The sequence below is a fragment of the Microtus ochrogaster genome, chromosome 15, assembly GCF_000317375.1.
Source record: "Microtus ochrogaster isolate Prairie Vole_2 chromosome 15, MicOch1.0, whole genome shotgun sequence".
Lineage (NCBI taxonomy): Eukaryota > Metazoa > Chordata > Mammalia > Rodentia > Cricetidae > Microtus > Microtus ochrogaster.
This window is the reverse complement of record NC_022017.1, coordinates 7,962,816-7,975,529: the sequence shown is the minus strand read 5'-3', so window position 1 is coordinate 7,975,529 and position 12,714 is coordinate 7,962,816. Positions and strand designations below refer to the sequence as shown.

The 12,714-nt window shown below is 48.2% G+C and overlaps 1 protein-coding gene across 1 annotated transcript in view; it reads right to left on the bottom strand.

Moving 5' to 3' along the window:
* The window catches only part of Slc38a4 (solute carrier family 38 member 4), a 64,405-nt gene extending 62,076 nt beyond the window's left edge, over nt 1–2,329 (bottom strand). The window contains exon 1 of the mRNA XM_013348710.1: nt 2,199–2,329. The gene's annotated coding sequence lies outside the window, so the exon portion shown is untranslated. The remainder of the gene's footprint in view (nt 1–2,198) is intronic.
* Nucleotides 2,330–12,714: the final 10,385 nt, after the last annotated feature.

The window sequence follows — 12,714 nt, the reverse complement described above, 5'->3', positions numbered from 1 at the left end:
AGAAAGCCTGCAATGTTGGGACTGGGGTCAATATATTTGCATTTCTTATCAACTTCCTAATGACTGTCCTCTTCCGTCAAGTTAGCAAAGCACCGAGCACAGGAGCTGGGAAAATCGAAATTCAGTGGGTCTGACTTACCACAGGTGCTCACCGCAGCGAGACTGTGGGACAGAGGTAGCCCTGCCACAGGTTGAGGGCCTGTGACCATCCACACACAGACAGATACACGTATAGACACACACAGATACACACAGACAGACACACGTATAGACACATACACATAGATACAGACAGACACACGTGCAGACACACACACATAGATGCACACAGACAGACACACATGTACAGAGAGAAAAACACTTACATACACAGGACATACACAGATACACACAGAGAGATATACATACAGAGAGACAAACACATACACACACACAGAGATACACACGTACCAAGAGAGAAACACATACAAACAATACAGACATAGACACAGACACCAACACATACACACACACACACACACACACACACACACACCACACACCTCTCAGTAGTTATGATTCAGAAGAGCAGTGCAAAATGACCAGTACCTAATGTTTAAATAAAACATAAAAATAAGACAAAACCTGGATACCACTTGGAAGGATAAAGAAAGACAGATTTGTGGGTAAAAGGACTTACGTGTGAGGGGTGACAGTCTGCCATGTTTGATGTGTGCAATCACCACTCCACCACCCTTCCTCCCTCCATAAGGTGTAAACTGAGGAACATTTATCTGGTGACAGAAACAATCTTGACAGAGTCCTCAGGCTGTGGGAGTGCACTCACACGGAGGCAGGCCGGATACTACTCTGACTTAGTGTTTAGTCTATGACCTGACAGCAGCTTGGAGTCCTCGTGTGGAATTCTAAAACCTCAAAGGTGTGAATTCGTAATCGTCGGGGCAGTATTGGATATCTTCCCTTCCCTACTAGGGGTGTACAGCTGTCTAGTGGGTGCCGGCCGAAGGTGGGAGGGACCCCCACTCTTCTGGCACATTCTAAATGATCTCGCTCCCTTCGACACCTGCGGCTTCCACAGATGTGCTACGCACGGCTATTCACAGGCTGCTTTGCTTGGTTTGGTTTTGTTTGTATGTGGCACCATTGAAAGTACCTGGAAGATTGTTAGGCAATGGAAAAAAACAGCTTACTGATTTATATAGCAATTTGAAGGGATCTTAAGAGAAGTATATAGAGAAGACTAAATGATTCTTAAGAACATATAGGATGATTCCATTTACATGACAAAGTAAACGACAGAAAATCCCTAGTTCCCAGGGGTGGAGGAAACGAAAAGATGGACATCACGATAAAGGGGCAACACATCTTCGTGGCCATGCAAGCTCTGTATCTTGACTGGTTACAGTCTCAAAGATCTATGTGTGCGATGAGATGACAGAGACCACAATCATCCTCCAGATATCAAGTTCCTGGCTTGGAGGTTGTAACTATTGCGGAACGCTGGGAGCTGGAAATTCAGCTCTGTGGTCCAGTGTTCAGCCCAGCATGCACCAGGCCCTGTATCAGTCTCCAGCACCCGGTGGGAGGGAGCAGGAAGAAGGGAGGGGAGAACGATTCTGAGGGAAATAGGAGGACGGTATCCCTGTCCCGTTTGCTTAAGCTTGGGCGAATCTATCTATATAGATAAGCCACAGGAGAGTAAGGAATCCTCTCCACAGATCGGATAACTAAATGATTGCAAAGCAACAGGTGCCAGTCAAGTTTCCAAGGTGTTTCTAAAGCATACTGTTACAACAAAATTCCTTAGAAAGTCAGAGCAGACTCCATCTTTCCCAGACCAGAACAAAGCAGTCCTATCCAGTTAATACTGTGTCAATTGGGTGCTTCTGCAGCAACCATAAAGTCTATCTGAAACTCCAACCCTTAGGCGAGATTGCCTAGGGTCAAAGGTCAGGCTGGTCACAGAGCTTTTAGGGAGGCCCTGCATGAGCACAATGAGTCTCTGCTATGTGGATAAACAAGACCCACGCCTGGGTCCATTGTCTAGAGCAAGAGTCTCCCGCCTTTGCGTCCAATGGACAGCTCCCTTGCGCCCTTCTGCAGGTCTTTCCCACACTGCCCTGCCAAGTTCACTGCCCCTCCCCCAGGCTGGCCCCTCTCTCCAAGGCATCCAGTCATAGCAAAAGCAGCTGGCGAACCTGTCACGCAGTATCCCAGCCAGCGACTTTGGTCCTCCCCGCGCCACCCCGCGGCTCATGCTGGGCTCGTAGACATCCCAGAGGCTGCTGGAGGTCCAGCAGTAGCCCTGCCCCAGCTGTGGGCCAAAGCTGCCTCCAGGTGGACTGTGTTTTTCCCTTTTCTTCTTCGACATTTTATAGCGCCCGGAGTGTGCCCGGTGTCATAAAATTATGCCAAAACAAAGAGTAAAGTCCTTGCCCGAGGAACAGGCCGCGCAGAAGGAGCGAATGAGGTAAAGTGAAAAGGGGAGGACAAACAGCAGGCACACCGGGCGGGTGCTGGGTTCAGGCAGAAGGTAAGCTAGAACCAAGACTCTCAAGGAAGTCTAGGTCAGTCTAGGGAGCCCCATGGCCAACAGCAGAGGGCTGGCTGCAAACACTCCGCCCAGGGTTTACTAGACTCAAGTACAGCGTCCTATAATCTATGAGGTGTGCGCTAGTATTACGTAGACCAGGAAAACGAGATCTCTTACAGCTTCAACAGCTTCCAGGGTTCTGAAGCCCCATGCAGGACCCCCAAGGGCTTTGCAGGTGTGAAACTGTTTACTTCCCACTGGTCCTGTGAGGCAGGAACCAGTATGTTCTTTGGTTTCACAGATAAACAGTGGAATGGAGCAGTCAGGCTTGCTTGCCTAAAATCATTCTAGAATAAAGCAGAAGAGCCACAGACTGAACCCAGAACACGCACGGATGCAGCCCAGACCGGAGCTCCACAAGATCAGCCCTCCAATGGCTGAGTGCCGACTTCCTAGCCAAATGCAGCAATTGGCTCTGTGTGTTACAGCTTCTAAACTCATAGGCTGCCTGTCAACCATGCCTGGACCTTCAAGAGTTAAACACTAAAGTGCTTGTTTGAAGAACAAATACTGTTGGAGAAAATAAGCAGGTTTCCCCTTTCTTCATTTCTGCAAAAACAAACAAACAAACAAACAAACAGGAACCAAGTGTCTGGAATGTGGAGGACAAGGGGCAACAGCTGTCTAAGAAGAGCCAAAACTGAGAGGAAACTGAGCTACTGGAGTGGTCTTCCATTTGAACGGCAGATGTGTGCTTGATTGATGGAGCGCGGGAGAGGCCAGCCAATAGGACACACTGCCTTTGAATCATTGAGGAAATGGCATCATTCTACAGGCTGGACCAGGAGAGTTATTTAGTCCTTTTTAGTTTCTCTTCTCCTTTATTTCTCTCATCTTAGTTGTGTAGCTTTTCCCCCAGGATTGAAATGTTCTCTCTGGAGGGAGACCTACCAGGCTCCAGAAACTAGCCAAACTTGGAAGGCTGAGGGAGCTCAGAAAGCTACAAGATTCACGGAACTGCTGCCCATGATTATACCAAGCAATAGCATTTGCTGGGAGGAGACTCTTCCGTAGAACTGCCTACAAACTGAGCAGGGAGCGCTAGCCATGCATACAGCTTTCACAAGTCCTCGTGAACGCTAGGGTGGGCTTTATGGTAGCCTTTCATTCATCCACATTCCTGTAAGTACCCTCTCATCAGTGAACTATCCCAGGAAACCCAATGGTTCCCTAAGCTAGGCTGGGGTGAAGTCACTGCTTTTGCTCCATTGCTGGTACTTGTCTACGGTGAACAGACATTTTTCTATTTCCCTGGGAAAAATCAGAAAACACGGAGAAAAACATCCTATCAAAAGCAAACACCAACAGACACCACACACACCACACACATACACATGCACACCACAGACACCCCACAACATACACATACATGCACACACATTTAAGGGGCTGGCTAGAGAGAGAGATGGACCAGTGGGTAAAATGTTTGCTGTGCAAACATGGGGACCTGGGTTCAGATCCCCAGCACCCATGGAAAAGCTGGGCATGGCGGCACATGCCTGTAACTCTAGCATTGGGCGGCAAGAGAAAACAGGCAGACGCCCAGATCTCCTGGCCAACCAGTGTAGCAAACCAGTGAGACCTGGTTCACTGAGAGATACTGTCTCAAAGAATAAAGTGGATCACAGTAGAGAAAGGCATCCAACATGGACCCCTGGCCTCCATCCATGTACCCATGTGCTAATACACATACACAAAACACAAACACTTGCTAGAATTTAGCGAGCACAAATAATGTTACAGGTAGAAAAAAAAAAAAACAATGGCATCTCTACTGAGAGCTTAGGATATGGCAGAAATCAGCATAAGCATCCCCCAAGGGATAAACTGCTCACTCCTTACAATCCACTAAGGCATGCAACACCATTCTGAACCATAAATGAAGAAACACTTCTCGAAAACTTAATGGTAAGAGTGATGTCTAATCCAGTTAAATAAATAAATAAATAAATAAATAAATAAATAAATAAATAAATAAATAACATCCTGGAGTAGTGCATGCTTCACTAACTCTGAATTCTCGCCTTCTAACCTCCCGACCACAGAGCTTACCAGTGTGGATGTGGCAGAGAGGTAAGATGATCCCTGAACCCAGAGTAAAAGCAAAACTGACACAAAAGGTCCCTTAGGGTTGATATTGGAAACTAATTCTCAAAATAGATTTTGAAAAGTCAAAAGCTTACCTGCCATGAGTACCTGTGGAAGTGGGAGGACGGCAGTCATACCGTCTGCCACTCAATTCCCCACTCCACTATATGCTAAACAGTATTTCCATGCCGTGACTTGGGTATAACGCACTGAAATAAACTGTAAAACCACTAAAGCTAAAGTCAGGAGAGGAAACACCCTCCAGTTCTCCATATAAACATAGAAAGCAGCTTTTGTTTAGTGTGCCAGCATGTCTACGCTAAAACAGATCCCTCCCATATACCAGAAAAGCAAACTGGGCTTCCCACAGAGGGCACTGCGAAGTTTGACTTCCTGCCTGAGCTGCTGGCTACAACAGAGCCCATCCCTGAGCGATGGACCCATACAGTATCTTACTAATTTCCATACTTAGCTCCTTGTTTTCTGTGAATACAGGTGGACACTTCCAAAATTCACGGGAGGACAGAGCTAATAGACACTTCAGAGAGGAGTCATAGAAGGTTGCCCTGAACCTCCCTCACTCCCCAGAGGCAGCGGCACCCCTGAGCAGTGCTCAGAGCAGCACCCCTGAGCAGTGCTCAGATCCTGAAAGGGCTCCTGTCTGCTGCTTGGCCTGGGCTGTCTGCTATCAGTCCCTTCTTCACCTCCTCCTGTTCCTCACCTAGCCAACTCCTACTCTGCTTCCTAGCTTAAGAATCACCTAGTCTTGTAGGGTGGTGGTGGTGCACACCTTTAATACCTGCACTTGGGAGGCAGAGCAGACAATCTCCAAGTTCAGGCCAGGCTGGTCTACAGAGTGAGTTCCAGGACAGTCAGGGATACATAGGGAAACATTGTCTCAAAAAGTAAAACAAAATAAAAACAGAAACAAAACCAAAAAAATCACCTAGTCTTGTGACCCTCCCTGACCCTTTCCAAGGTCACATTCTAGGCTGAAGAGCTCAAACACCCCTCCCCCATAAAGCAAATCCCACTGTAGAATCTAACTGTTTACTTAATTATCCCCCACTAGACTAATCCACTCTTCAGCCACCATCTCTGAGCAATAGGATTTGCTCGGCCCTGTGTAAAGTGACAGGGAGACAGGTACGAAAAGACAAAAAAAAAAAAAAAAAAAAAAAATCCCCTGTGCCACAGTTGCTGCGAGCCGGTGTTACCTGATGACAGTCTGTAGAATGAATGAGTGGAATTAGGTCATTACATAAACAAGGTAGGCGACCAGAGGGAGGTTAGTGGTCACGTGACAGTGATTCTGTTTTTCCATCTCTCCCATGGCTGCCACCCTCTCAGGACACACACATAGCACGGAAACGGGACAAGCAGGAACTCTGCGGCAGACTTGACTTTAAGGTCACTTATTCACTAACTGTGGGGCCACTGGTTCTTAAGCCAGAGGTTCTCAACCTTCCTAACGCTGGGACCCTTTAATACAGTTCCTCACGTTGTGGAGACACCACAACCACAAAACTATTTTTGTTATTACTTCATAACTGTAATGTTGCCACTGTTGTGAATTATAATGTAACTGTTTGTGCTCTCTGGTGGTCTTAGGTGACTCTCCCCCAAAGAGGTCAAGACCCATAGGTCACGCCCCTTAAGCGCTGAACTTCATTCGCCTTCTCTAAAATGGAAGCTTACAAACCCAGACAGCAGAATGCTGGATGGTGCTTATGTGAGGTTTGCACACAGTGTACTGCCTGCACAGCGCTGCAGAATCGAGCAACCCAATGTTACAGCAAAACGAGCAGGCGAAGCCAAGTCCACAGGTCTCTGAGTTTATTCTGTCCTCACCGCGGTAAATTGACGCGCAACCATAGGACGCTATGCAGTTCTCCGAGGCAGCTGGGCCCCTAAGATTTAAGAAGTCTTTAGCTGTGTGATCGTGTGTTTGGCTACAGGATTTGTTTGTCACATGCTAAGAAAGCAGTCTAGAGACCCTCTGAAGTCACCCGTCTGATTCTGCCTATGAGGGTGTAGAAAGTGAAGGAGCATGTCAAAAACAATTGAACGCCCGTATAGAACTTCAAGTCAGGTTTCCCACACAGTGCACCTGCATTTTTTAGCCTGTAAAAAAGGGCACAAGGATGGAATCCATCTGACGATGTCAAACAGTCCGTGGGACCTTCTCCAGACAGTAAGACTCCCTTCATTTTCAGAGTACTTGAGCATTTAATCCAGTGGTTCTCAACTTGTGGGTCGCAACCATTGTTTGGGGCAGGGAAGGGGGGGTGTGGAACGGGAATCGGATATCAGATATCCTGCATATCAGATATTTACATTACGATTCATAACAGTAGTAAAAATACAGTTTTGAAGTAGCAACGCAATAATTTTATGGTAGGGGGGTCACCACGGCAGGAGGTATTAAAGGGTCACAGCATTAGGAAGGTTGAAGACCACTGATTTAAGATATAATCCTTCCACGACAGATACCTAAAAAGACTTGAGCTGAGAACCAGACAGCAAACGCCATTCTATTACACTCCAGTCTCTCCGAGACTCAGCCCTCCAGCCTCAAATCCCTCTAGTCGCTCTGGCAACCACCTAGACACAGTGACCGAATATCCCCATCCCTCTGGGTAGGTTCGCCCCCCTCTTCCTTCAACTGGCTCAGCAGCCCAGAAACATCACACTCCCGGGGCCAGGGTGCGTGGAAGGGTTCTCTTCTTCTCTCCCTATAGATAGGCTCCCTTATAGATAGGTTCGAGGGTCCCCACGAACCCCAACCTGGTCTCCAACCTGATGAAGAGCCCACCTGTGCTGTTTGGTTGGTCCATTTACCAAGACTGTCACCCTGTCCCCACGCTTACTGTCTGAAATCCGGAACCCTCCTCCCACCTTCCTTTTTCCATGCAGGCGCGGTCCCTACCCCAGCCTGCTTGGTCCCTATTCTGTTTACTCTCCTCTGAAGTTTTCCGTGGGTGCTCTCAACCCCACGCTCGCCCCCGCACGACTGTGCCTGCTGTCTGTCTGTCCAGCACGGCAGGTCCCGGATCCCACCATGTGGAAAACAGGCTGGACTGTTTTCCCGGACCACCCTCAGTTTGTTCCAGGCTTTTGCCACGCCCCCCCCCCCGCCCCAGTTCCCAGCCCAAAGCCCCACACCCCAGGAGCATGCTGGTCTTCTGGCCTTTGGGACATCCAACTATCCAAGAGACTTCGAGTCTATTTTAAACCCTGCACCATCGCTGTCCCGCGTCACCTCCTACCCCCTCCCCCTGGAACGCGGGTGCAGTTCCAGCGACTCGGGTAACACCTTGCAGGCACAAACCCCAACCATGCGGAGCTCTGGGATCTCCCAGGAAGGGTCCGACCCTCGGCGAGTCAGCCACTGTGGAGGCAAGGCGGTGCCAGATAGAAATCAATCACAGGGTCAAGGGACCTCTAGCCTGGGCAAGCCCTGCGCCCCAGTCTCCGGAGGAAAAAAAAAAACGGCACTCACAGTGAGAAAGGGGCCCCCACAATACTCCCTTCAAGCGCTCCCCTCCGCCTGCCCTGATTTACTTTCTTTCTAATCACACAAGTCTTTAGCCTGAAATAATCCATTTAGTTTGTAACTCTTCAGAATATAGGAATTAGGAACGATCAGCAAATTCAGACCCTAGATAGGTCAGAGACCTGTGTGCCCACGTGCAAGGGTCCCCACTCGCACTCCCCATGCAAGCTAGGATCTGGCCCGAAGTTTCCACACCGACACATTTTTAAAGAGAAAATATACTACATTTCACTCACCCGCCGGACTTTATACTTTGGGGGGGTTGGAATCCAAGGGAAGTGGCAGTAAGGAGTAGACTGAGAGACCCTTCCTTCTATTCTTCTCACGTCCTAAAGACTGGAAATTTCCATTCTGTGATAGGGGGCAGCATCCCTAGTCGCTGTTTCTGCGGACCCTCCCTTCCAGCCCAGCCACCAATCGCAGTGCGGCAACCTGAGATGTCAACAGAGCATCCTCCCAGGTGGAGACCAGCTGTCCAGCTGTCCCCTCAGAGTGCTCCCTCCACCCGCGCGCGGGGCCCTTGCTACCAAAGATCTTGGTGTTGAGTTTATTTTTACGGTTAAGTTTCTTCACTTTTTTTTCCTGTTTGCCTTTTCCTGTGTGCAGGAATGTTTATTGATGGCCATCTTTAAGTAGGTGAAAGTGTTTAGCATAAACAACCTCGCTGTCTTCAGGGACTGCCAACCTGACTGTCATGTAGAGAAAATACAAAGAGGGCACAAACAAATAGAAAATAGTGGTTGCAGGAAAAGTCACTTTATGATCCCCAGTATGCACGAAGTTATCATAAACTGTATCTTCTGCTCGTTAGAGGATCTACCTAGCATCTTAAGGAAAAGGGTGCATATAAACCGTTTTCTGATACTGAGTATAATTCTTGCTTCGAAGAAAGTTCATGTTTATTTAGTAATAGTGGTCATTCTTTTTTTTTTGTTATTGTTGTTTGGGGGGGGGAAGGGTTCACCAATGGAGACGTGCCCTCAAAGGATTTAACAGACTCACCAGGGACACAGAGTGCTGTCTGAATTCTCATATGTACAATGTAAATTAATTCAGAGCTGCCAGTCCCACGGTTTGCCCTTCCCAGGAACACCCAGCCCTTCCTTCTTGTTTTATAACTTCTGTAATGGAGTGGTATTATAACACGGGCAGCACCTTGGGGCTCCCAGAGACGTAACAACAGAAGTGTATAAGGGACACTCAAAATTCTCCATTAGTATGGACACACACCAGATCGTACAAAACAGTTCAACAGCAGAATGGCACAAGGGATAACTTCTACCACAGCATGATGCTGTAACCAGCTACCCCCACCACCATCCAAAGCACAATATATAAGAACTATTTAGTTTCTTGGGAGCTGGTTGCAATCCTGACCAAATATGATACACATGTTTTGTTTCTCCTGGCAACAAGTTCATATTCTGTGGCGTTAGATCAGAGCAGGGTAATTTTGAAGTCTCCTTTGGCTTGTTGAAACTGGGTTTTATTTCAACTACGGCATTTCTCTGTTGTGTGTTCTTTAATAAAATGTAAGTAAGAATTATGTAGAAAGCCACCTACACCTCAGAGTGGCAGGACAGGGAGAGCAGGGTCAGGGGAAAAAAGAAAGGGGTTTGCGTCTGTCGGTGCCTAACCTGACACGCTGCAAAAGCAAAGCCAGGCATGTAGGTAGGCAAGACATCAATGGAGGGGAAGCGCAGTCAGCGATGGAATGCACTCCTGACGAGGAGCAAACACCCAGCTTTTAAGAAACAAAAATTCATCCTTCTTTCTCAGTTTTTTTTCTTTTTAAAAATTTATTTATTTTATGTGTATGGGTGTTCTGCCTGCATGTGTATCTGTAGGGCACACGCATGCCTGGTGCCCTCAGGTGGGAAGAGGATGTCAGATACCTAGGAATTGGAACTGTAGGCAGTTGTGAGCTACTACATGAGCCCCGAGAATCGAACTCAGGTCCTCTGCAAAGGCAGCTACTGATCTTAAACACTGAGCCATCTCTCTGGCCAACTTTTTAATAAACTCTTTATGCAATCAGTTCTTGGCATCTGCACCTTGCTAGTGCAAAAAAAAAAAAAAAAAGATCAAAAGCTCTGGGCCGTTGCCTGATCTAATAGGAGACTATGGGTCATTCATTTATATATGAATCAGGCTGTGGGCAGAGGAGCGATGCTAGTCTCATCTATAAAGCAGTGGCATTCTGATTATAGTTCAAATCGCTCACCTTTTGTGGTGACCGTACTTCAGCAGAGCTGCCCGGGAATGTGGAAGAGCGTAAGGCAAACTGGAAAGCCTGTGTCTCCCCACTATGAAAACGTGACCGTGAAAGGCCATGGAGCAATGACCCAGCTCTTCCAGCATTGCTTAAACCAGTGTGTGAGGGGACAGGAAGCTGGCTCACTAGTGGTGTGAATGTCCTTGTAGGGTCACACCGTCTGAAACACACTTTTGCTTAGCATGAGATCATTCACTGGCCTGGAGGAGATGGTTTCTACCCTAATTTTACAGTCACCACCCTGGGACAAATTAGCTACCTTCTAGTGACTCGGTTTCTCTGAAAAATAAGGGACAAGTGTTGATATACTGCTTGCTTGGAGTAAATTCTTTTCGGGCAGTATCACAAGCTCACTGGGTGAGGAAGGAAAAGAAACCGTTGAGGTTGGAGAAGGAGGACTAAGAAACAGCTGGGCTATGCTCACACTCTGTAAACTCCACCAGCTAAAAGATCTCCACTCAAAAATCGGGAAGCGCCTTTGCATACAACCAAACAGTCAAAAGCACCAAGGCCTCCGCCCTCTTTTCCAGCACTCTCCCTTAGGGTACCGACCATATTCTTCCTAACAGGGCTCCCCAGCTTTCTAAGGCCAGTGGCCTTCCATGTCTCTGTGTTCCTCAGTACTGTCCCCTTCCTAGAAGCCATGCTATGGGTTTGTCACCTCCACCCTTTCTCACCTCTCAAAGCTGAGCTCTCATGTTCGTGCTAGGGTGGTTTCTCTCAGCAGAGGCTGTGAGGGGGCTTAGACTTCTTTCAATAAGAAGGGGGAAATCTCCCGTCCTACACAGACATTGGGGAACGTGAATCGCAAAGCCTCGCCTCTTCCCCCTCCACGCAACTGCCACTGATCCGCCAGAATTCTCTATTCTGCTTCACTGGAGACCAATGTCCTTCCAGCCCAACTCCGATGAAGCTGTCAGGAAAAAGGACAGCACAGGTCTCTCATTGCTGTCCTCCCAGGTCAATACAAGACCATAAACTCGGGGTTACGTGCATGTGGCAAACTTGGATGACGAGCCATCTCAGAAGAGTGTTCTTGTCAGGAAATAAAAAACTGAACCTTGGGCTCACTTGATTGTACAAAGGAACACCCTTGGGAGCTCATGTCCCTTAGGTGCTGGCTTCCCTTGAGTGGTTTCTTACTTCCAGATTCTATCTGCCTATAAACAGCCCCACAGCCAGGCTGTAGTGGCGCATACCTTTAATCCCAGCACTCGGGGAGGCAGAGGCAAGCGGATCTCTGTGAGTTCGAGACCAGCCTGGTCTACAGGAGCTAGTTCCAGGACAGGTTCCAAAGCTACAGAGAAACCCCATCTCAAAACAAAACAAAACAAAGCCAAAACAAAAACAAAAAAAAAAAATAACAAAAGCACAGCCTCAGATTTGTGTATCAGGGCCCCTCCCTATCACTTTCTTCAGAAACCTGCACGCATGGATTCTCCTACTGGACAGATTTTGACTGGCACCTCCCGAGAGGTGTGAGAGGATGTACGTGGATGCTGTCCTGTCCTTGCGGAGACTGTAACGTGGCAGAGGAAAGCACTGTCACCAGAGTGTGCCACACAGATGTGTAAAATGGCAGGACCGCACTGAAGGGTAGACTCTGCCGCAGGAATAACGCAGATAAGTCTAAGGCTGTTTGGCTTGCCTGGCTGGGTGCTGCTCAGCTTACTCACACGCCTGTGGGAGGCAGCTGTGTGTGGATAGTGCCCTTGAGACGGTGTGAGCCTACACGCCACCCTTCTGAAGCCGTGGGCTCCGGAGCAGGACACCGTGCCTGCTCAGGTGCGGTCTATGCTTTCCCCCCAGAGTCTGTCAAGAACGCGGGGCTCTGGCTTCATTTCTGCTAGGCTGCCTGGGTGGCCTCGCCACCCCGAGTGCCACAGTTCGCTCACTGTCGGGTTGTTCTCTTTGCCACCTGAAGGGAAGTGATCTCACTTGTGTGTGTCTGTGGGGGGAGCGGGAGTGGGGGCGGGGGGTCTTTCTAATGTGGGATCTTCCACTGGTTCAGAAAACAAGGGAAGGAGACATTTTTATATCAATTTACCACAAAGAGTTCGAGGGAGGTTTTAGAGCCTTTAAGAAGCCGAACTGGAGGGAGTCTCTGAGAGTGGGGTCTGGTGTGGAGACCTTGGGGATCTCAGTTTTAAGAAGGACACAGCATGGAATGCAGAGGGAGATCCCTTTAAACCTTAAACAAAT